Here is a 24826-nt window from a genome sequence, read left to right on the forward strand (position 1 = left end):
GGTGCACAACTAGATGTTACAAAAGTCCTAAATCCAAAATTTCAACATCCTACGGCTAATCGATTTTGAGTTTTGCGAGATACGTACAGACGTCACGCCGAAACTAGTCAAAATGGATTCAGGGGTGATCAAACTGGATACTTCCGTTGAAATCTAGAAACCGAAATGTTTCGCGATCACAATACTTCCTTTGCTTCGTACAAGGAAGTAAAAAAAAAACTGTCAGTTTATTTCCTAGTATTTTATCTAATTTTCGTAAAACTTTAGGGATGTTTCGTACTGATATCGTCAGAAGGATGTAATGAAAATATTATATAAAACATAATAACGCGTAGGCTAATCGAAAACTAAAGAAAAAATTGTTCTGAAAATTTTCTATTCGTAACCATAAGTTTAAAAGTGATATTCACTATTTAGCATATCGAATAATTTAACCAAACATTTCTATAACCTTAGTAAATAAACATAATAAACTTTTAAATATGTTAAATTTAGTTTTTCTTTTCTTTACCTAGTTGACAGCCGCGTGTGACAAAGCGGGTCAGCCAAGGCTCCAACATAAATAATGAACCCGGTCGCTAATTTCAGAGAGTTCGTAATATGCCCACAGATTTGTTGAATAATGTATAATCGAGTTGAGCTCTCTTTTTTCAAAGCGTGGGCGTCTCAATATGTGTAGGCTCTCGCGCCTACACTCAAGCTAGGACCGCGTAACAATGATGCCGATGAATTTTGTAAACAAAATTTCCCTTTCCGTTTGTATCAACGTTAAATACCGTACCTCATTTTCTTATTATAATTTTTAATAATCATTAATTTCCAATTTACTGTTCACATAATGTGATTTATTGTTTTTTATTTAAATAATCTGTGACAGAAATGGTATACAATACTAGGTTAATATATATATATATATATATATATACTATATACACTTACTTACACATTCCTGTACCGCAATATTTCATTATAAGATCTGATAGGAAAGCTAATTTCACTGCTTATACTTTGCTACTGAAAAATTGAGAGTAAAAAAAATACAAATACAAAATACACACACACACACACACACACACACACACACACACACACACACACACACACACACACACACACACACACACACACACACACACACACACACACACACACACATACACACACACTTGAAAATCGATCGCGCTCATACGTGAATTTCAGAAGGTAGCCTTCATTTGATTTAAGTTTAATCTATACAACTGTACGAGTACATAAGTACAACAATATTTAAGGAAACAAATGCAAGGATTTTCGCAAGAAAAGTTTTATTAATATATCATTCTTAACTAATGGAGTCCCCCTCGTCTAACTTACGTAAAAACACAATAAAAAGACGTGTAGCTATCTCATGTTTTCATGTCTGTAATGGATGGAACACTCTGACTGAATGATAAATTAAAGTTTAACTTTTTTATTTCAATATTTATTTTATAATCTTATACGATTCGTTTCCTTCCTTCTCGATTTGAGTTTAAAATACTTCCCAATGTCGTAGAAATTAAAAATCCTTCTTGAACTAAATTAATATAAAAACAAAAATAATCTTGAGAATTTTCAATGAGGGGATCAAAAATGGAAATACTTGTAGAATAAATTATATAAAATCAAGCTTATATTATGTTCTTAAAAATTGAAATTCTTCTTGTCTATATTTTTTGACTGTTACAATCAAATTACCGTACCTAATAAGAAATATAAAATTAAAACCGGTGAACTTATAGAGTAAAAAAAAAGTATATTTTTGTGTGTAATAAATAGTTATACGTTTTATCAAAAATTTCTGCTGCGAAATGAAACAGTGTAAATTCATTGTTTCCCATGTAAAAAACGAACGTTAATTTGTTACATTACACTGCACGTCCCATTCTTTTATATAATTTAATGAACACATAACAACTTTGGTATAAACGGCAGTAATCAAATTTTCATTCTTTTAGAACGATGGTATACAAATTACAATCAGTACCTTTGGTGAATTGAGTGAAAATTCTATTTTGCAGGACTGATTATTACCGTTTCAAAACGCTTTGCTGCCATGCAATATTATATTCGGTTCAGTGAAGAAGCCAATGAGAAACCACTTCTTTCCTCACTATTTTTTCTTGCTTACAACGGTTCTACCACTTCTAAGGATGAACACTAGTCATATTTTAGCTCACACATAATCGCTTAAACTGGCACTTAACATGCAACAACATTCCTTAGGATGCAGACAGTTTTTTTGTTTAATTTATTTATTTATTATGATTTTAAATTTTTGCTTCATCTTTATATGAAAACCAAAACATCAGATTTACATCGAATTGATTTCAAAAAGTTATCAAAAATAGTCTAAAAAAATCCCTTTCGGCACGACGGAAGGCAGAGGTAGATTTCACCGGTGCTAAGTAGGGGATAAAAAATTTCCACTTTAAAGTTAAGAAAAACTTCAAATTTACTTCATACGACAAGGTTGCATATGAAAAAAGTTTTACATGTTTAGCATACGATCGAGATTATATATAAATGTATATATAAACTTTTGAACTGACGGTGGTTTTGGAGGCTGAGGGATGTGAAACTCGAAGGTATGTCGAAATTTTCCGTAAGTCGAATCATTGTACCCATTACAATGGGTAGCTTTCTTATGAAATTTACCTAAGAAAATTTTAAAAGAAAGTTAAATTTTAAAGAATCCTTTTTTGAATATACAGTTTCTTCAGCTTTTTTGTTCTTCTTTTTTATTTGTTTTTTTTTATCATTGTTATTATTTTATCATCTTAATGTATTGCTGAATCTCGTAAGACTTCATCTTTTTCTGTTTTTGAACTATTGTTCTTATTTTACTCTTATAGAATAATTATTCTTTCATTTCTTTCAAATTTTTACTTCATTAATTTTTAACGAAAAACAAAAACCTTTGCCTGTTTTATTTTATAATTATTCTAAAGATGGTAATGCTTATTGGTAACGAAAATTGTAAGTTATTTAATATAAAAGATGAAGTAATTTATATAAGGATTATGCAAACAATAAATACGTATTTAACTGTCATTCAAGATTAAGTTGAAATGTTTCTAATGTCACCCAAACTAATTAATATTGAATCGATAAATTTTTATTAAATCATTATGTCACGATATATTATCTGATAAAAAAGGGTTTGTTTTAGACGATGGGGAATTTTTAAGTAAAAAAGAGAAATTTAACGCTTATAGAGGGAATTTTATTACTCGAGTAAGTGTTACCAGATTAGTAGCTCAGCTTCGGTTGCCGGTGAAGGTGGGTTATTTTATTTTCTTGTGTCAAATACGAACATGTGCGTACCTCATCGGTGGAAGATACGTCGCTAATATAAAAAAAGGACGTAAAAGTGTGCCTATCATTGTTGCAGGTGAATAAATTATTATACATGCAATGCCTTCTGTAATGTAGATAATTTGATATCGGTTATAAAACATTTGATTGTCATTTTTAGAAATCGCGTACAACATAACGAACAGGTATAGTAAACAACCCACGCGTATTTTGTTTTTATCTGTGTTAGCTGTATCTTATATTATGTTTGGTCCTATCTAGGTTTAGTTGATCCTCGGCCAACTGTTGCAGTAATAATCTTCCTCATTACCATTTTTATAACCCACAACAGTTCGTTACTATTTTCGTTAACTCGCCAATTAAACATAACAGTATGTACTCGTACATAAGAGGCAACTTTAATTTTTAAGTCGTTATTTCTTTTTATATTCTTATTATAATATTGCATCTACTTAATAGTTGTACTTTATTACTTCTTGTATATTTTACGTTATTACTCACCTCAGATTGGTTTTACGTTAACAACTTGATCTCTGTCATAATTCTTAGTTAATCTTATTGAGTACTTCGAATCATTAATGTTTTATCGAAGATAAAAACTTTATTTCATTAGATTTTGTTGTAGAATAATTTCAGTTTAACAATCTAATAATTATTCTTTATAATATAATATTTACGTCTTTTCTTAAAAAAAAACAAAACAAAAACATTGAATAATGACAGGTTTGTTTTGTTGAATACTTTCTTCTTAAGACTATTCACCGCTGATCGTTACGGTTTAAAAACATCGCACATTTTGCCTTATTTTGGGTTGTATTTTATTCTCCCTTACCCCCGTAAAATACATATTCGGAAATCAGTGTGTGCGCATGCGCGTGTTACGAATTACTTGCGGTATATAATCATTAAATCATAAAATATAGATCATTGGACATCGTTAAACAATAATTTATTCATCATAAATATTAAATCGTTAGTTTATTCATGCAATGCGCGTAATAGAATGATAGAATGAGGTAAACTAAAGTGACAAAGTTAATACCCATTTTAGGTAGATTTCATTAAAAAATCTACTAATTTTAATGGGTACCATGATTTAATTTCCGAAAAATTTCGACATATCTTCGCGTTTCATATCTTCCAGACCCCAAAAACACCGTCAGCTCAAAATGTTATATATGCATCTATATATATATATATATATATATATATATATATATATATATATATTTCACTTTCTTGTGAACACGATAACTGACGTAATTTTGCGCCAGTTACTTTGAAATTGTTCCTTAAAAATAAAGGAACAATTTCAAAATCGTCTCAAAATCTCGGCCGAGTTCATTAATATGCAAAATCGGACCATGGGTGTGGAAATGGAAGGGGGACTTTTTCGAAAAAAACAAAATATTGCTATAACTTTCTTATTAAGTAAAATATCGAATTAGTTTAAAGTTCCTAATGTTGTTTGCATAAGAGTCTAAAACTTATATAAGTAAAGTTTTTTTATATCACCAACCGTTGGCCCAGGCGGTAGAAATTGGGATTTTGAAGACAAAAAAATCATACCTCCCTTAATAGGCACAGCATCGAATCGGTTTAAAGCGGTCATTAGTCCTCTAAACATTATGTAAAACTTTTGTTTGAAACAATTTTTGATATGACCAACCCTTACGGCAAGGGATGACCAAAGCATTGCTGGAATTGTAAGAAGATGAGGCTTGTCGTATGCTAAACATGTGAAAATTTTTCACATGCAACCACTGTCGTTTTGAGTAAATTTGAAGTTTTTCTTAACTTTAAGGTGAAAATTTTCTACTTAGCACTGGTGGAATCTACAACCGCCTTCCGGCGTGCCGAAAGGGATTTTTATAAATTAAAAAGCAAAAGAAACATTAAAAAAAGATTACAATAAATTTCAAAAGTTTGTTTATCTTTGGTCGGGAAAATAACCAACAAGATTTTTTTTTAATAATATTATTTAGATTTTAAGATGTATTATTATTTATTCAGAAGACAATGTTTGAAAACAATAATCATTCTCAGGTTAATGCATTTATTTATATATGATATTAATATTAAATGTATTGTATTTGATAAATACGAGTAAAATTACTGCATCTGTTACGTTATCACGTACTTTTTATCTTACGTTAAGTGTATTAAAACTCGGTAGAAGTTTCAATTTGTTATTACGGGTTTATCGGTATCACAATTCAAAATAAAAAAAAAACTTCGTTAATTCCTAACTCACGTAAAAGAAGTCAAGTTAATTAAATCTTATATTTCAGGATTGTATTATTTTACATTTAAACATAAAATAAATCTGCATGTATTTCTGTAAAGACTAAAGGTATCTATTAATAGATACCTTTTTTTAACATTCATTATAATATTGTAATTTATAAATAGCAAAACTTATTTTCTAAAATTAAGTTAAGTTAAATACAGAGTTTTATAAAAACGTATATTACTCACTTTTAATGAGTAATGAACCGTATGCATCTTCAGTGGACGATGCTATTTTTGTTTACTTTTGATGATGCCAAATTCTCTGCATATTATATTCTGAACAGTCATCTCTAAAGAAGTCGAAAGTATCTTTTCCGACAATATTATTTTGAGAGTAGAATTTATGGTTGCAAGAATCTTCCTTTTTACAATATTTTTGATATCAAATACAGTTTGTTTGTCGTAACTTTTTCCTCATTTTCACCGTTTTTCTTTCCTCAGTTAAGCTTTATTTATTATAGTAATTACATATCCATCTGCAGTTTGCAGAAAAAAAAATGTTATCATCTGTTAACAATTTTTTTTTTAATTTCACAACTGTTATCACATTTGTTGAAGCTAGTTTTCTTTAAAAAAAAACAACAAAAAAACAGTAATTTAATTTTTATATCCTTTCCTCTCTCTTTTTCTGTTTAGCCTCCGGAACCACCGTAAGGTATTACCTCAGAAGATGATATGTATGAATGTAAATGAAGTATGGTCTTGTACAGTTTCAGGTCGACCATACCTATATTTTTTTTTTTTTATTAACCTCCGGGACCACCGTTACGTATTGCTTCAGAGGATGAGATTTGTAGCGTGTGAAAGTACCATATCTGATCGGGATTTAAACCCGGGATCTCCGGATGAAAGGCCGAGACGCTACTACTCGCGCCACGGAGGCCGGCAGGTCAACCATATCTGAGACTTCATATCTTTACACGGTTTTAAAATCACGCTAATGGCTTTTAATCAGTATGAAAATGGCGTTATTTTATCAATCGTTTTGTAAATTCATTGTTTATTTAATGCATTTTGAATTATATTTGATTTATGTTATTCAAATAAATTATTATTATTATTTACTTTGTTTCATATTTGGTTAAACTTAATAAAATATGAAGTACATCTTCTCTTTTAAAACAATACTGATTAGTAATAAATTTAAAAACCTATATATATTCAAATTAATTCTTAATGGTTAAATACTTTTATTTGGAAATTTCATATTTTTAAGTTTTATTTAACGTTATTTGACTGACATGAGAATTGTGAGTTTAAATAAAATATTTTTAAATTAATGCAAGATTTCATATGTATTAGTTGAACTCTATAGAGGGAGTTCCTCTTCCGTACGAGATATTATCTATTACTACCCTAAACGGATCTCTCAGCCAAAATTTAAAAAAAATTTGATTCAAAATTATCGTATGAAAGTTTTATATTCTTGTTTCTCCCTCTTAAAGAATGCCGAAAATTATCTGCAGCATGTAAATCCTAAACCTATTCTATTGAACTTTCATTTGAAATTTAAAGAACTTTCTGGAAAAGTTATGTACAGTTTTTGTACTATTTGCTTTACTTTTCGTTGCTTTCAAAATATTTTTCTGAAATGAATGCTGAGGGTGTAAATTAAAAACGAAGTTTCACCAACCGAAAAAATGAAAATAAATGTAAAAAGACTTTTTTTTTTGTTAAAAGGGGAGGTGCTCCATTTAAAATGTCAAATTAAATTTTAGACATTTTAAGATTTCAATCGGATAAATTTGCAGTTTTAGTTAAATAAATTGATTTGTCAAGTTTCGTTAAAATTAATGACATATCATTTATTGAATAATTCTGTACAAAGAGCAAAATATACATAATTCGTAAGTAATGGGCTCAAATTGTAATAAACAAACGCAATGTAGTAAAAACTCTACAGCTTTAATTTTAATGTAACGCAAAGATAACAGAAAAAAAACATCCCAGCGATTATTCATAACCGTAACGTTAATTATACTCATATATACAGTACGTATTTTGCTTGCTACGAAAAATTATGTACCCTGACTACTTGGTGCATTTAAAACTTCGAAAACAGTTTGCTTAGTTTAAATGAATAAAATATCGGGTACTTACGTATTAACCCGTCGTCGAATAAATTGCAAACTTTTGGGTTACTGTTAATATCACCCGATATAACCATTATACTCGTATTACCATTTTTATAAACATTTAAATTTATTTTATAAATATAATTTAACGAAACTTAACCTTCGTTCGCTAATATTGACTAATTAACATGGTAATGTTTTGAGTATTTAAATAACAAATTCAGTAATTATTGCAATTATTTATTTATTTCTTTTTCCTGTTTAGCCTCCGGTAACCACCGTTTAGATAATTCTTCAGAGGATGAATGAGGATGATATGTATGAGTGTAAATGAAGTGTTAGTCTTGTACATTCTCAGTTCGACCATTCCTGAGATGTGTGGTTAATTGAAACCCAACCACCAAAGAACACCGGTATCCACGATCTAGTATTCAAATCCGTGTAAAAATATCTGGCTTTACGACTTGAACGCTGTAACTCTCGACTTCCAAATCAGCTGATTTGGGAAGACGCGTTAACCACTAGACCAACCCGGTGGGTGCAATTATTTATTTAAATTATTAAAACATTACTGTTAATTAGTCGAGGTAAGCGAGCGTAGGTTATTTGAATTTGGTTAATTTATATCTATATAAGCAATAATGCTTATATTTTTAATATGTAAAATTTGTTAATGATACGGGATCATTATGGTTACGGTCGACGGGCTAATACGTAAGTACCAAATATCGAAATTAATTCTTGTATTGTTTCTAACTTGGATTTACGAGGATTTTGCAGATATCTGTTATAGAAGAGATTTAGCGTGCGACTAACGAAAAATACTGCTACATAAAAACAAGACGTACATAGTTTACTCTTTACTACTCATTCAGCTTATGATTAAGTTAACTGGATAAACGTTTTACTTAAAACGATTTTCAAAGTTCAATAAAAACATTGATATAAGTATCATTAATATCAGCTCAGGAATTTTTTTGCGGTAACAGAATATCTTAACAAAAATTCATGTATGTACGCATTGGCATTATGGATATTAAATATAAATATCTATAAATTATATTTAAAAAAATAAAGTTTTTATTTACTATAAGTAAGCAAAAGCAATTTTCTGATATTCTTATATTATATTCCATGTATATATCTTAATGCCAATATAGGTTTATAATCATCTTAAGGTAATAAAATTACTTTTTATAAATTTCACAACTCACAACCTACAAATAAAACATAATCTCTAATTTATAACTTGTAAAACCAATCAGAAGGCCAAATTTATTCGAAAAAATTAGAATTTTTGACGATAGCCTTGTTCTTTTAACTATATGTTGACAGACATTAACAATATACATAAAAAAAAAAAATACAATTATGTATTAATTTACATTTTTGTACAAAATATACTTTAATTAATGTTAATATTGCGGCGGGCTGGACACAGCAGAGCATGTGGTGTTCTTTTGCCCCAGATGGCGCGACTTAAGAGTAGTGCTGGAAGATGATGGTGTAGAGGGGGCCAACAATATAATCGAGATAATGCTCAGCAATAGCGACAAATGGGATCGTGTCTCGACTACGATCACAACAGTGATAGGAGAGAAGGTCAGTGAGGAGAGGCGACGACAGGCTGTGAGGAGAAGCGGATCGATAAAGACATGGAATTAGATGACAGGTGATCAAGGGCGGGGGCTCCTCGGAGTCGTCACTCGTCGATAGCCCCCTGAGGACGCCTTCTGATCATCTAGAGTAGAGTGTCTGGGTGATCATGCTGGGGCTGTGTACATTTACACGGATTTGAATATTAGATCGTGGATACCGGTGTTCTTTGGTGGTTGGGTTTCAATTAACCACACATCTCAGGAACGATCGAACCGAGACTGTACAAGACTACACTTTATTTATACTCATATACATATCATCCTCACTCCTCCTCTGAAGTATTATCTGAATGATAATTACCGGAGGCTAAACAGGAAAGAAGGGGATGTGTACATGCACGGTTTAGATCCGGCCTCTGCATGATAAGAGGGAGAGGTTTTTAGCGGGTGGAAGCCCCGAACTGTTGTCAGTGCGAGCCTGACGGCGGCTGGCAGATCTTTTTCCTCCCCTATGGAAAAAAAACATAAATAAAAAAAATTAACGTTAATAAATATTTAATTAAATTGGTGCTAATAGTCAGCTTTCAACTAAACTTAAAAAACGTCATTAAAACGAATTTCTCCTTAATTCTGTTACATAAATAAGTATTGCATGTGAGTAATTTTATTAATATTGCATTGATCTGTTACGTGCATATTTTTTTAGTAAACTGCACATCGTTAATTGGTGTCATAACTAAATGTCGTTATAAATAACATCGTTATTTTAATTGATTGTATAAAAATCTCTCCTTTGTTTTAATAAAGTTTATTAAATAAAATATATTTTTCATGAAATTTCTTTTAAAAGATCTCGAAAGAAGTTAATATTTGTTAAAATCTTACCTTCGAAAAGTATTTAAATTACTCGCTACTTTATAAGGTAAAATAACTGACTTATTTCTTTTCATTAGATCTTAGGTTGTTAACAACTTAGTCAAAATCGTTCAGTGTCCAGGTGTAAATACAAACAGTTAAAACAGCTGAAGTAAGGACATTTACAGAGTTCTTTGTCATGACTTTTAAATAAACGCTTTAGGATTAGGTTACCTTAAAATATCCGAAAGTTTTACTCGGCTGAAGTAAATTGCACTGGATTTGAACAAATTAAAAACTTTTTTTGTATGTTTCTATTGAAATAAACTTTCAGGTTTTATTTATGTCATCATTTTTCAATTTCAATTTCCTTTAAAATGATATGTTGTAACCCTACCTTGTCAATTAAAAATTTTTAAGTTACCCTCTCAAATTGGGAACTTGAGGTTGGGGTAGTCGCATACCGAAAAATAGATCATTTCGAGGTAAGAGCATTTGCTAAATATATATATATATATATATATATATATATAGTGTTAATATGTATATTTATATATATATATATATATATATATATATATATACATATTTTTTTTATAATACATATTCAGATGTATTCAGACGTGACTGTGTGCCAATCCACTGGATCACTTACGCTCACGATGTAACTAACTCCACATCAAATCGTTTGGTTCCTTTCTTCGTTGTATATTATTTTATTGTTAGTTCCGTGAAGTTCCAATAAACAAATCATGCTTATAAAATGCACAAAAAAAAATCTGTAACTTAAATAACGAATTTCATTATATAATAACATTAATAAATCTGTGGAATAATAACTTTCTCATTATGTATGGATATAAAAATCAGAATTTCAGTCTGTTTGCTTCTTTAAATTGATGTTACCGTAAATTTTAGGAATTTTAGGTTATTTTTTTTTTTTTGAAGAGGTAGAGGAATTCCATTTACCGGCGCTGAAGCAGTGTCGGACTCGTCAACAGGTTCCGCAAGATGTTATTAATTGCGTATGTATTCCTATGCACTACCGATTAAACCTCCATCTCTGGCAACCGACCCCTCCTGGAAAACGCTAATAGAGCGTTTCTTCTGGAGGGGGGTAAACCCCACGCACACAATCGGTCACCACAAGCAAACATCAAAATCCAACCGTCACGCGGGCATCATACAAAACACAGCAAAACGCATCAAAATGTTAACACGATACCATTCCAAGCACAAAAATACCGGACAGGCACAAAAATATCTCGTACACGCCTATCACACGCACTTACACACTCAAGAACAAACCATGCCAACACACACACACATAGCACTAATCACATCGCATAAGGACTAAAAGAGAGTAACAGACCAAGCCCAAAAAGCACTCTCAGGCCTTTTTTTACTATTCTTTTTACTGAACATGGATTTTTCGGACGTAAATTTATTCAGGTAACTACATTATACAGGACAGCGTACCTTATTTTACAGCTCCTTTTTTTTGCAATACTGTTTTGATTCGCTGAATAAACCGTGAACTATTAACATGCAGGACTATGGTCCCAACCCATCGGGGTCTAGTGGTGAACGCGTCTTCCCAAATCATCTGATTTGGAAGCCGAGAATTCCAGCGTTTAAATCCTAGTAAAGGAAAGTTACTTTTATACGGATTTGAATACTGGATCGTGATTACCGGTGTTCCTTGGTGGTTGAGTTTCAATTAACCACACATCTCAGGAATGGTCGACCTGAGACTGTTCAAGATTACACTTCATTTACACTCATACATATCATCCTCATTCATCCTTTGAAATAATACCAGAACGGTACCGGAGGCTAAACAGGAAAAAGAAAGAAGGTCTATGGTCCCCCGAAACTGAAATTTAGAATAAAATGATTCAATTTTATGTTGATATTCGGTTTTTAAAAACATCGAGTAAACTATTCGAGAGATGTCGGAGTTTTAAAGTAATATTCTATGAATACTAATAGTTACCGGAAATAACAACCGGATAATTTTTCAATTAATTTTTTATCATTTTAATTTCATTATCTTGGTATTCGGTACTTTTCTTGTTTTTTTCTAGGTATAGAATTGTTTATGTTATATCGTCTTTATTAAGGGAGAGTTTGCGGCAATGCTCAAAAGAAACCACTGAGAATTTTATCTGTTGAAGTAAATATATATATTTTTTCCTAATATATTTGTCTTTTATTTATATTTCATTTTTTTTTATAAAATAAAACACAATTATTAGATTTTTTCTCGATACAATATACTCGTTATTATTCCATTTTGTTACAGGAAAATAAACATAAGTTTACTTACGTATTTCATCATTAAACATTAAAACAATCAGTTTGCATTGGGTAAAACTATATGAGTAAAAAGAAATCAGAATGGAGGTTTAAATGTTTTTAAAATAAATTTACGCTTATATTAGGATTGCCTAAATTGACCGCAGTTACAACTTTTTACTTCATTGCCCTTACTCCCAAAATCCTATTATAAATATTCGTTTTATAACGCTTCGTTAATACTGTTTATATGTCAGTTAATATTTTTATTATTATTTCCTTTTTCTCATTTATTTATTTAATTTTTTTATACGTATATACCTGTTCCGCAGTGTCTACTGATGGTGATTATTTAATAACCCAAATGAACATCTTGGTTTAGATTTTTAAGTAAAATATTTGTAAACAGTTTTAGAGCATAATCTTAGTTTCCAATCTACTTCAATAACTTTTAGCTTCTTCACCTTTATTTAAATTTATACGTGAATGTTAGTGTAGATAACTCCAAAAAATCTGATGTGGGCACCACATGACTTCCTTGTACGCCTATTCAATTACATGCACACATTTTTTTTTAAAATGAAAAGTACATAAAATTTTATTTCATTAATAACTTCTGATATTTTTTCATATTTTTTTTTATTATTGAATTATTATATATTGTAAAACTTTTTTTACAATCAGAGGTTAGTAATTATTAATAAATCAATATATTTAAATTAAAAAAAAGGAGATGAAGTCTGATTCGAACCGATGTGCCTTCCCCTTGTAAGATCCAAATATTTAATTACTTAAAATTTAATTTGGCTATAACTCTGGAACCAATGAAAATAAGTACCATTTATGATATATCGTTGAAAATCTTTCAATGAGGACGTATTACTGCAGTTAAGAAAAAGTTCAAAATCCAATTTTTGGGGGATTTTGGGCTTTTTTTGACACTTTTAGTTCAGTCGATTGCAATCGACTGAACTGTGAGGTGCACAACTAGATGTTACAATAGTCCTAAATCCAAAATTTCAAAATCTTAAGGCTCGTTTTTTAGTTAATGCGAGAAAAACATATACGTACGTACAGAAATCACGTCGAAACTAGTCAAAATGGATTCAGGGATGGTCAAAATGGATATTCCGTTGAAATCTGAAAACCGAAATTTTTGGTGATCACAATACTTTTTTACTTCGTACAAGGAAGTAAAAATTGTTTAACTACACATTTATATATATAATTTTATTTTATTTTTTATTTTTTGAAAGTATATACAAATATTAGTCAAGTTATTATTACATTAAAATTTATTGAAAACTTCAAAAAGATTATAAGTTATAAAATAACATCCGAAAGAAAGATTCTGAAAAGAAAGATAAATACGCACATACCTACGTACAGACGTCACGCCGAAAATAGTAAAAATGGATTCAGGGATGGTAAAATGGTAATTTCCGTTGAACATTACTAGGATATATATAATATAATAAAATTGTAATGTATATATATTATTGTGTAGAAATTGCAATAGAAGAATTTGTTTCAATAAATTCCTAAGCAGAAATACCATATGGCTTAGATCCGGCCCCTGCATGATAGAGGGGGAGATTTTTTAGAGGGTGAGAGCCCCGCATTGCCGTCAGCGCGGGCCTGATGGCGGCTGGCAGAGCTTTTTCCTCCCCCTACGGAAAGAAAAAAACCCATAATAATAACAATAATTATTATTATTATTATTCAGTGATTAATACACTTTTCGGAAATTTTACAACAAATTACATAATGATGTAATTAATACATTTAGAATAGTTTAGCTGTAAAATGTATAAAGTCCATTTTTGTAAGAATTGCAGTAAATTTAATGTAGTTTTATTCTGACAGACATTAGAAATACTTGTATATCTTCTAATATCTGTATAAAAATCTTTGATGAAATGCGAAAAAGGTTAAAATAGTTTCTATTTAAATGTGGTATCTATTTGCATCGCCTCAGAATTTTACGAAAATCTTGTAGGATTATTATCAAATTTCTTAAATGACCTTTCATTTTAATAATAAAATTTTCAATAAAATTATTTAATTATATCGTATTTTTATTTCTAACTACAGTATGGATCATTCATTACATTTGCTTAATTGCGTTAAGTGAAATGATCAGCCGACGTTCTGTATTCGTTCGTGTTAAGTGTTAAGTGAAAATTTAAGTGTTACATTAACATAATATCGTCTAGTAACTATCGATACTAGATAATATCGTGAGCCTGATATCGATAAAAAGTAATTTATATATATGTTAAGTATAGATACTGATAAACATCGTTTCTAACGTCGCTAATACTTCTTATAGTAGCGCCTGTTGTTACTCTTTCTCTACCCGGTCTTTTCAACATTTATCTGCTGTATCGCTGACAATAATAATATTTTATTTCACGTTATAATTAATTTTATTCCATTTTTTAATACTCTTTTTCATTGTTTCTCTGTTACGACAGTATTCTTTTTTTGTGAGTGTATATTAATATAATATACATGTTTGTATAAACGTATATATACATATAAATAAATATATGTTGTTATTGTAATGAACATATCACTGGAAGAATGGATGTAGATTTATAATTTAAGGTCGTAACGAAACTCTCTTTGTATGTAAAATAAACCGGATCTGACGGGCTATGCGGTCTGGCGTTTAATACCGTGACATAGAACACAGCACGTACTGTGTTTTTCTGGTCTATACTCGTCCCGTATAGTGTTAACTTTTTGTCACCAACGTTTATAAAAATTCATTTCTAATAGTGGTTTTAAGAACTCTTTTATGCGATCTGGAAATACATACTGCATTACTAAAAAAAAAATCGATGGGATAATGTAGTTTATGATATTCTAATAAATTCTATTTGAACTTTTATGATTTTTGTACTTTATAGAAGAGTGTATTATTTATTTATTTAGGTAGGTTAAAGTAAACTTATTGTTAAATAAACAAATTTTTTATAAATTTAAAACTTTCTTAAAACTATTTTTATTGTTCCGATTGTTATAATAATGTGTAATGTTACAATATATATATATATTGTACGCCGTTTAAACAATATATATATGTACAGAGTAGCCGCAGTGAAATGAGTGATTTCAAGAGCGTTATTAAGAATAAATTATTAGCTTTACCTGATTTTAACTAATATGAACACAGCATAGACATGAATATTTTTGATTTTAAGTCACCGAAAAGAGAGATTTATTGTCCAAAAATAATATCTTGCAGATGGCCGGGAATCCACCGTACACATTCAGGAAGTCTCTTGCTAAAGTCACTCATTGCTCTTTGCTCCGGGTCACGGAAAGGCAGGCAAAAGAAAAAACGAAGAAAGAAAATTGAAAATCGATCCGCCAACACGGACGGGAAACCGGCTCGACCGAGCCCAGCCGTAATGTAGCTGCGAAGACGGCCCAAGGGAAGAAAGTCCATTAACTTCACCTCATCAAGCACCCGTCATCCTTTTCCAATACTTACAATCGTATTCCCAGCCAGTACATGCGGCTCCCGCCGGAAGGGGAGCGCATTGCTTCCTCCAAATACTAGGACCCCCGAAAGGCGCTAGCAACGAAAGGACTTTAGGGGACGGACTGAAGTGGAATTACGTTGGGCTAACAAAGGTCATGTACGCCTAGTCTCCCACGATCAGCCTCGGTCAGCAATTTCTCACCGGTTTAAAGGATCAGAACGCAAATAACAATTCCATCCAAAAATAAAACAAAATAATTACAACCGCTACTAAATAAATAATGACCAGCCCGATAACGAAAGATACATCAGTAAAGGACATTCTTCCAGGTTCTGCGATTAGTAGAGAGATAAACTCTCCAGCAATTGTTACGTTCTGTTTATTTCCGGGAAATACTACGGCTTTTAGAAGCCCATTATCGGGAATTTTGATAATTAACAAATTTTGACGAATGAAAATGAGCGTCATCGCTCATCAGTAAACTGTTAACAAGCAGGTCTTGCCTTTAATTAATTAACTGGAGTAAAGTTTGACTGAAAGATTATTTTTGTTTTCATAATCACGTTCATGTACTCCAGAAGTTATTTGAATTTTATACGAGTGAAGTTTGATTTCAAATTTCAATGGAAATATCCATTTTGAGTAGTTTCGGGGTGGCGTCTGTACATACGTACGTATGTATCTCGCATAACTCAAAAACGATTAGTCATAGGATATTGAAATTTTGAATTTAGAACTGTTGTAATATCTAGTTGTGCACCTTCCATTTTGATTGCAATCGACTGGGTCAAAAGTGTCAAAAAAGCCCAAAATCCAAAAAAAACCATTAGGATTTTGGACTTTTTCTTAATTGCAGTAATAAGCCCTCATTGAGAGCTTTTCAACAAAATATCATAAGTGGTATTTATTTTCATGGATTCTAGAGTTATAGCCAGATGAAATTTTAAGTAATGAAATATGTGGTCTTACAAGGGGAAGGTACATCGGTTCGAATCAGACTTTATCTTCTCTTTTTTAACTTTTTTTTAAATTTACGGATTTATCAACAGTTATTAACCTCTGATTGTAAAAAAAAATTTACAATAAATAATAATTCAAAAATAAAAAATAAAAAAACAAAAAAAGAATAAATATCAGAAGTTACTAATGAAATAAAATTTATGTACTTTTCATTGTAAAAAAATGTGTATATGTAATTTATTAGGCGTACATAGAAGTCATGTGGTGTCCACATCAGATTTTTAAAAATATTTTCACAGCAAAGATACACACACTATTCTCCACCTACTGTTTTTAATAAGCTAGAAAATTTTAGTAGCCGTTTAATCCCTACTCAACTCTATCTCTGATAAAACGATGTTGCAAAATCTCTCGATTTATTGTAGCATTCTATATATAAAACAGGAAACTAGTTATCAGTAAAAAAGATGACACCCTCCAAATTGTTGTATTTCTCAAAGTTTTGAGGTCTTGGGAATCCAAGAATATTAAGGTCTTTTTAACAAAGGTATGTATGTGCATCTTTGTGTCGGCCTCAATTCAGTTTTACATTTAATGAACAGAAATTAATACTCAATTAGAAATTTGGTGAGAGAGCTTAAGTATTTAATTAGTATTTATCAATAATAATTGATAGTAATTATCAAATTATAATTTATGAATATATATATTTAATAATTAGACAGATCAATTTTATCAAATTTTAGAAAAAAATCATAGGAATGAATCTGTAAAATCTGAAGGGAAAGAGTAAACGAAACCATGAACTTTTTAAATTTTTACTCTTGCGGATTTTTAGTTCACAAAAGTTTATGTTATCGTAAACATCATTAGAAATGTTCTAATGAAAAATTAGAAAAAAGATGCATAAAATTCACCTGAACAATTTGAAATCTATACATTGTTGAAAATTTTTTTTCTGTTACTGTTCCAATTCTATTGAATTGATTTTCATTTTCTTTTTTTTTCTTTTAAGTGACAGTGGAGAGAATAAATTGCAACGGTTGGGTATAGTAAAAATTATCATCTCTATAAATATTTAAGTAAATTGGGACTTTTATCAAGTTTCGCAACTATTTAATTTTTTAACCTATCGACTTAAAAATTATTTGTTGTCTTTATAAGCGACGCAAGCTAGTAAAATGTTTATTAAAAGGTTTTCTATTTTTCGATAAAGTATAAACATTTACGTATGAATATGTTTATTAAAGTATATTTAGAGTAATCTATATTATATAAAAATGAATGTTTGTTTGTCCCGTATGCGTTCCTGTGCCATTCATCCGATTGAAATGAAACTTTGGCGAATTACTGTGCGCATTCCCGCAAAGGTTTTTGAATTAATTTGGACCCGCTAGGTGGCTCTGTGGTCGAGATATTTCGAAAAATTGTATTTATGGTCCGATTTGGCTCGCACTCAGAATATATATTAGTTTCGTGAAAAAAAAGTATTTTTGCAAGTAATGGACCCGCTAGGTAGTACTTGGGTCTAGATATTTCCAAAACTTGTATTTATAATCCGATTTGGTTCGTATTCAGAATATGTGTTACATGGAAAAAAATACCTCTATAAAAATAGAACCGCTAGATGGCGCTGGGGTCGAGATACTTTGAAAAATTGTATTTATGGTCAGATTTGGCTCATATTCAGAATATATATTAGTTACCTGAAAAGAAAAAAATTTTCAAAAACTATATCCGCTAGGTGGCGCCGGTGTCGAGATATTTACGAAACAAATAAATAAACATATATAGAGACTTTTTTTCTATATATCTAAAAGACAATGTTCGTATGTATGTCCGCTGTAGGCTAAAAAACTATTGGACCGCTTTACGCACTGGAATTGGGAAAAAGGGAAAGGAGAAAAAGGAAAGGGTGGAAAAGGGGAAAGAAAATGGGAAGGGGAAAAGGGTAGAGTGGACATGGAAAGGGGAACGACGAGGAGAAAATTCGAAAAGGGGAAACGTTGAAAGGGAAAGGGGGAAAACGTTGGAAAGAAATTGGGTAATAGGAAACAGAGAAATAAGGAATTGGTAAAAGTGTAACGTTAGATTTTGTGAAGTCCCGTAATGTTCAGTTTATTAGTTTTACCAAAATTTCAATTCTTTTAATTTTATATATATATATACTCAAATCTAGCAATAGTGAAGCATTGCTAGTTGTGCGCACACCCGTGAAGGAATTTGAATTAGTTTGGACCCGCTAGGTGGGTCCAGATATTTAGAAAAATTGTGTTTATGGACCGATTCGGCTCATATTCAGAATATACTCGTTATTAGCCAAGTGAAAAAATAAGCTTTTGCCAAAACTCTATCCGCTAGGTGGTCGGTGTCGAGATATTTACGAAAAAAATAAATATACAAACATACATTTTTCTTCTTTTATATATATAAAAGACAATGTTCGTATGTGTGTTCCCTATAAAAAGTGGCTTTTTCATTTAGCTTGTACTGATTTCATTCCTTTCAGTTTTTTGAGATTAATTATTTAATTTCTGTTATTGTTTTTATTCATTAGAAATATCCTTAATTAATTATCATATTTTTTAAATATATGATTTATTATTATTGAAAATCTGATATTAAAAAAAGCGTTATTTCCTTTTCGTTTGATGTAGTTTTATTAAATGTTTGAAGATATCTTTATTTTCGAATATATGTATGTGTGTGTGTGTGCGCGCGCGCGCGCCGGGAGCAGATGCCGTCTAATCCTATTAAATGCAGGAAATACGCTAGTATCTGATCCTCTAATCTGATTTTTTTCTTTAAATAGAGAAAGAAAAAAAGTTCATTTTTCTATAACACCGTTTTGCAGGAGGAAGTTGACCGGTCGGTGACAAGCGAAAATTAAACTCCATACTTTTGGAAGAGTTTAATTTTCGTGGTGCCGGTTTTGTACTGAAAACATTGAATGAACGAGTGAGATACGATGTTGCTGCTTCACTCTGATTTTCATCTAGCTCCATAACTATGAAGGGGAAACAGTAACGGTCACAATCAGCCAATCTATATTTTTTTCAGATATACATATAAATTTACATATAATTGAATCTTCTTCAATATTTGAAAAATTATTCTGATTGTAAACAAAATAGATTTAATTCATTTTTAAATGATGGAATTTCTATTCAACGGTTTTTGAAAATTAAAAAAAAAGAATTTAAAAAAAATATTAATCTTTATATATAAAATAAATGTTTGTTTGTCCCGTATGCGTTCCTACACCATTCATCTGACTGCGATGAAACTTTGGCGAGTTTTTGTTCTCACGCTCGCGAAGGATTGATCTCACGAACAAAGAGTGTGCGGTACCTAGGAGTTCACCTAGATCGGCGTTTGACCTGGAAGTGACACATGAGGATGAAAAGAAAACAACTGAACGCAAAGTATGGGGAACTGCATCAATTGCTGCGCAGAAAGTCACACCTCATGTTGTTCAATAAAGTATTGATTTACTAGTTATCCTACGGCCAATCTGAACTTATGGTATGCAGTTGTGGGGGACAGCAAGTAATAGTAACGTAGAAATCATACAACGCTTTCAAAACAATGTAAAGAGAACAATTGCAGAGACGCCATGGTTCACACGGAACGATGAGATTCACGAATATCTGAAGCTTCCGACGGTTCATGAGGTTGTAAGACAGTACAGTGTTAAATACCAACATCGTTTAGAAAATGTCAACTACTTAGCGATCAATTTGCTTGATAACAGTGAGGACGTCCGAAGATTGAAATGTCTCCATGTCCTTGACTTAGGGGGTACTAAGTAACATTTTGCATTTATTATCACCAAATCTAAGTGATGTTATTTTTGTTTACTTCTCCATTTTTTGTTTTTTATAGCTACAAGTTATTTTGTTCTTTGTTCGACTAGCTATCGCTTGATTATTTTCTTTTTTTTTTATTGACTTTTTATTTGTTTGTATTTATCGAGTGTGAAGTGTTGGCAGATATATTCTTTTACTAATGAACTTTAAGATTACTGCTTACTGATAACTATTGTGGATTGACTTATTATGGGAGTTCCTTAAGAACTCCGTATCATGTGCTTATTATCAAACGATTTATTTATGGTTTCACTTAAGGAGTAAATGTACTAGTGAAAAAAAATGTATAAACGTTTTAAAAGTATAAAAAAATCATGTTAAAAGTTAATTTTTATCATTTGTCTTTATTTAAAACAATAAGTAATAATTTTTTTATCTTATCATAGGTGCAAGGATTTAATTTCAATCTCTTTTCAAATACCATAAACGTTCAGTAACATTTTGTGATATCTTTTTTATATTTTGAAATAACTTTAATTTAAAGTTAGTTTTAATTCTTTTATTTAGTACCTTTTTTTACTTTCTTGTACGAAGTAAAGGAAGTATTGTGATCAGGAAAAATTTCGGTTTCCAGATTTCAACGGAAATATCCATTTTTACTACTTTCGGCATGACGTCTGTACGTATGAATGTATGTACGCATGTATCTCGCATAACTCAAAAACGATTAGTCGTAGGATATTGAAATTTTAGATTTAGGACCGTTGTAATATCTAGTTGTGCACCTCCCCTTTTGATTGCAATTGACTGATCCAAAAGTGTCCAAAAGAGCCCAAAATCCAAAAGAATTTACATTTTGAACTTTTTCTTAACTGCAGTAATAAGCTATCATTGAAAGCTTTTCAACGATATTTGTAAGTGGTACTTATTTTCATTGGTTCCAGAGTTATAGCCAAATAAAATTTTAATTAATGAATATTTGGATCTTACAAGGAGTAGGCACATAGGTTCGAATCAGACTTCATGTGCTTTTTTTTTTAATTTTTTTAATTTAAATATATTGATTTATTAATAAATTAATAATTATTAACCTCTCACTGTAAAGAATATTTTACGATGAACAATAATTCAATAACAAAAAAAAGAAAAAAATATCAGAAGTTTATAATGAAATAAAATTTTATACGTTTTTTATTAAAAAAAAAAAAAAAAAAAAAAAAATGTGTAAATGTAATTTAATAGGCGTACAAGGAAGTCATGTGTTATCCACATCAGACCTTTTAATAATTCATTCAGTTAACTGTAAGAATAAAACATAATAGTGATTGGTTAAGTGCATTAGCAACCACTAGATTTTATTTTGAAAATGTAGTTTTATTATCGTTCTTAAAATTTTAAAGATCATTTGCTATTAATCATGATGTACGAGTAGATATTTGCCGAGTTCTGATTGTTACTCTTTAAATTGAAAGATCTTCTTTAATGTTTACCATTAAATAAACTTTATTTATTTTTTATCAATCTAAAATTGCCATAATGATACAAAAGATATTGTTATGATATTTTTCTACTGTTAAATGAAAATATATACGTGCATAAAATATAAATGGATAAAGAAAAATAGTTTAATATCTTATAATTATTAAACATGTAAGTTTCTTAAGAACTGTTGTATATCTTACAATATTTGAAAATATCAGTAATTTTTAATTTTTTCCATTACTCACTAACGTTTATATTACCATAAATACATTATTACTGTATTTTAATTATTGATTAAAATAATGATAAGAAAATCGTTTTATGTGTTACCTAAATTTTAATATATTACACATAATAGTCATACATATAACATAAGACATGTATTACACATAAGATAACACGTAATATTATTGTTTTATCTTTCCGATGAATAAATTGATTTTTATGATAAATCTAAAAATTTAACATGGATTGTCTTATTTTATTCCTTAAATGCTTTTCTAATAATCTACATGATTTTATTTCAATAATTAAATTAAAAAAAAAAAAAATTGAATGAAAACTAAAAACGTTCACTTTTTGACCATTTTTTTAACGGAAAATGACTAACACCGATGTGAAATACCCGAAGCAATTCTAAAAATATGACCTACCTAAATGTCTAATAATTAATATTTTCATATTGTACTCTCTCATTTTGGTGTTTTTCGATAAATGTTATTACTTATTAGACAGTTCTTGGGACATATTTTTAGAATTTTTTTTTTTGTCTCATGTATTTGTAAATTCAAGTTTGATTAAGAAGTTGTAAAATACCGTACTTTCCTTTACTTTTCTTCAGTTTTTTTTTTTTATTTAGAAAAATCGAGATAAAAAAATTAAATTCTTTTATTTAATAAAAATGAGGCTGAACAACAAAATAGGACCGTCGTAGATTTATTTTAAAGCAACCTTTTTAACAGTCAAACTCATCTGTAGAGGTAAAGCTTATAACTGAAAGATAAGTTAATTAACGCATATAATTAAGGATAAATAAATGTAAAGACTATTAGCTGTTCCAGGCTTCCTACGTCTGATTTTCAATTAAAATAGTTACTTAAACAGAATCCAAACTGTACTCTCTCTTTCTCTCTCACTGTCTCACTCTCTCCGACGGTATTTATTTGTAATACAGCCATTCCCGACGTTGTGAAAAGAATGAAGATAATCATTCATTTGCAGTTCGGTTTGCTTAGAATGAATGCCGATTTGGCATAAATACAATCATTTGGCTTGGTGAAGACAATAGAAAACTATTTGAAATTTTACTTACTTTATTCCTGGCATTTGATGCTTATTTTTCTTCAGATTATCTATACCGTTTTCAAGGAGTTGTATATTTAATCTAGTAAATGAGATTACGTGAAAAAAAAATTCATTTTCTTTTAATTTTTTGCTTCATCCTAAATTCTTCAGTTTTTCTGTAATAAAATAAAGCAAACTAATATGGTTATCATCACAATAATGATGTTTATAAATATCTGATTTAAAAAAAATTAAATTTATAGCTATTGTAATTTTATCTATTTACTTTTATTATGTAAAAACGCATTAATGCAGAGAAAACTTCTCATTCGAATTATATATGATTTCTTTCATCTCTCATTGTAAATTTAAATTTATTTTATATTTATTACTATTATTTTTCACAAATTACTGTTGTATTTGAATTTATTACTATTCTTTTCGTTTAGTTAGACGACCGAGTACAGTTTATTTATGTATATATTTTACATTAATATAAATAATAAACACGTTGTATAAATAACAGACAATTTATTCTGTCGGGTGCGACTTACGAGTTGAATCGAGTAGGTAGGCATAAGTCCCATCATAGATACTGAAGAACGGAAGCCTGCAGATGTTTTTATGTTAATAACGTAATCCACCTGGGTTAGAAAATCTCTTTACTTTACTTTCATCCTTTGTAAGTAAATTAGAACATTTGTCATTCGAGACAAGGCAATACAATTAAATGCTTTTATTTAATGTTATCTTCTTAAATAAGTTAAATTTATTTTAGTATTATTAAAATCTTGAGGAAAACTAACAATTTAAATTAAAACATATTTTTAATATCTTAAATATATTATAATATTTATTTGAATATAAAATAATTACTGTGTTTATTTTTACTTATTCCGTTTACGATTAAATTAATTTATTTTATGTCTATACTCAAATAAATGTGTTAATCGATTAAAATAAGGTATTGCAACCAATTTAAATAAGCTAAAAATTAATAATCCAATTTATAGTTATCCTTTATTGTGCTTTCATTCTTTTGACTGATTCGTACGATATCTTGAAATTTTACAGACATTTTAGAGAAGCTTTGGTAATACGGAGCCCCCGTAAGAATAACTTGTTCGTATAATGATTGTACACATAGGAGTAAGTTTTATTACACTTCTCGATTGCCTGGTCAAGATTTGTTGATTAAAAAGTATTTTGGTCGAGAGTTAATATCGAGGAACTAACATTAAAATGTTACTGATTCGTCCAGGTCCGGAACTGCCACACAAAAAGGGAAGCGCTAAATATCAGTTAACTTGTGGAAGATAAGCTATCATTAAAATTTAATAGCT

General features: G+C 29.9%; 1 protein-coding gene across 2 annotated transcripts in view; it reads left to right on the plus strand.

The window, feature by feature from the left end:
* The first annotated feature begins 3281 nt into the window (after window positions 1–3281).
* LOC142322348 (uncharacterized) overlaps window positions 3282–24826 on the plus strand; it is a 175015-nt gene continuing 153470 nt past the window's right edge. Inside the window, exon 1 of one of the 2 annotated variants that reach the window (XM_075361324.1) lies at window positions 3282–3521. The gene's annotated coding sequence lies outside the window, so the exon portion shown is untranslated. The remainder of the gene's footprint in view (window positions 3522–24826) is intronic. The other variant, XM_075361325.1, reaches the window with a different exon arrangement.

This window comes from Lycorma delicatula, chromosome 3, assembly GCF_047948215.1.
Source record: "Lycorma delicatula isolate Av1 chromosome 3, ASM4794821v1, whole genome shotgun sequence".
Lineage (NCBI taxonomy): Eukaryota > Metazoa > Arthropoda > Insecta > Hemiptera > Fulgoridae > Lycorma > Lycorma delicatula.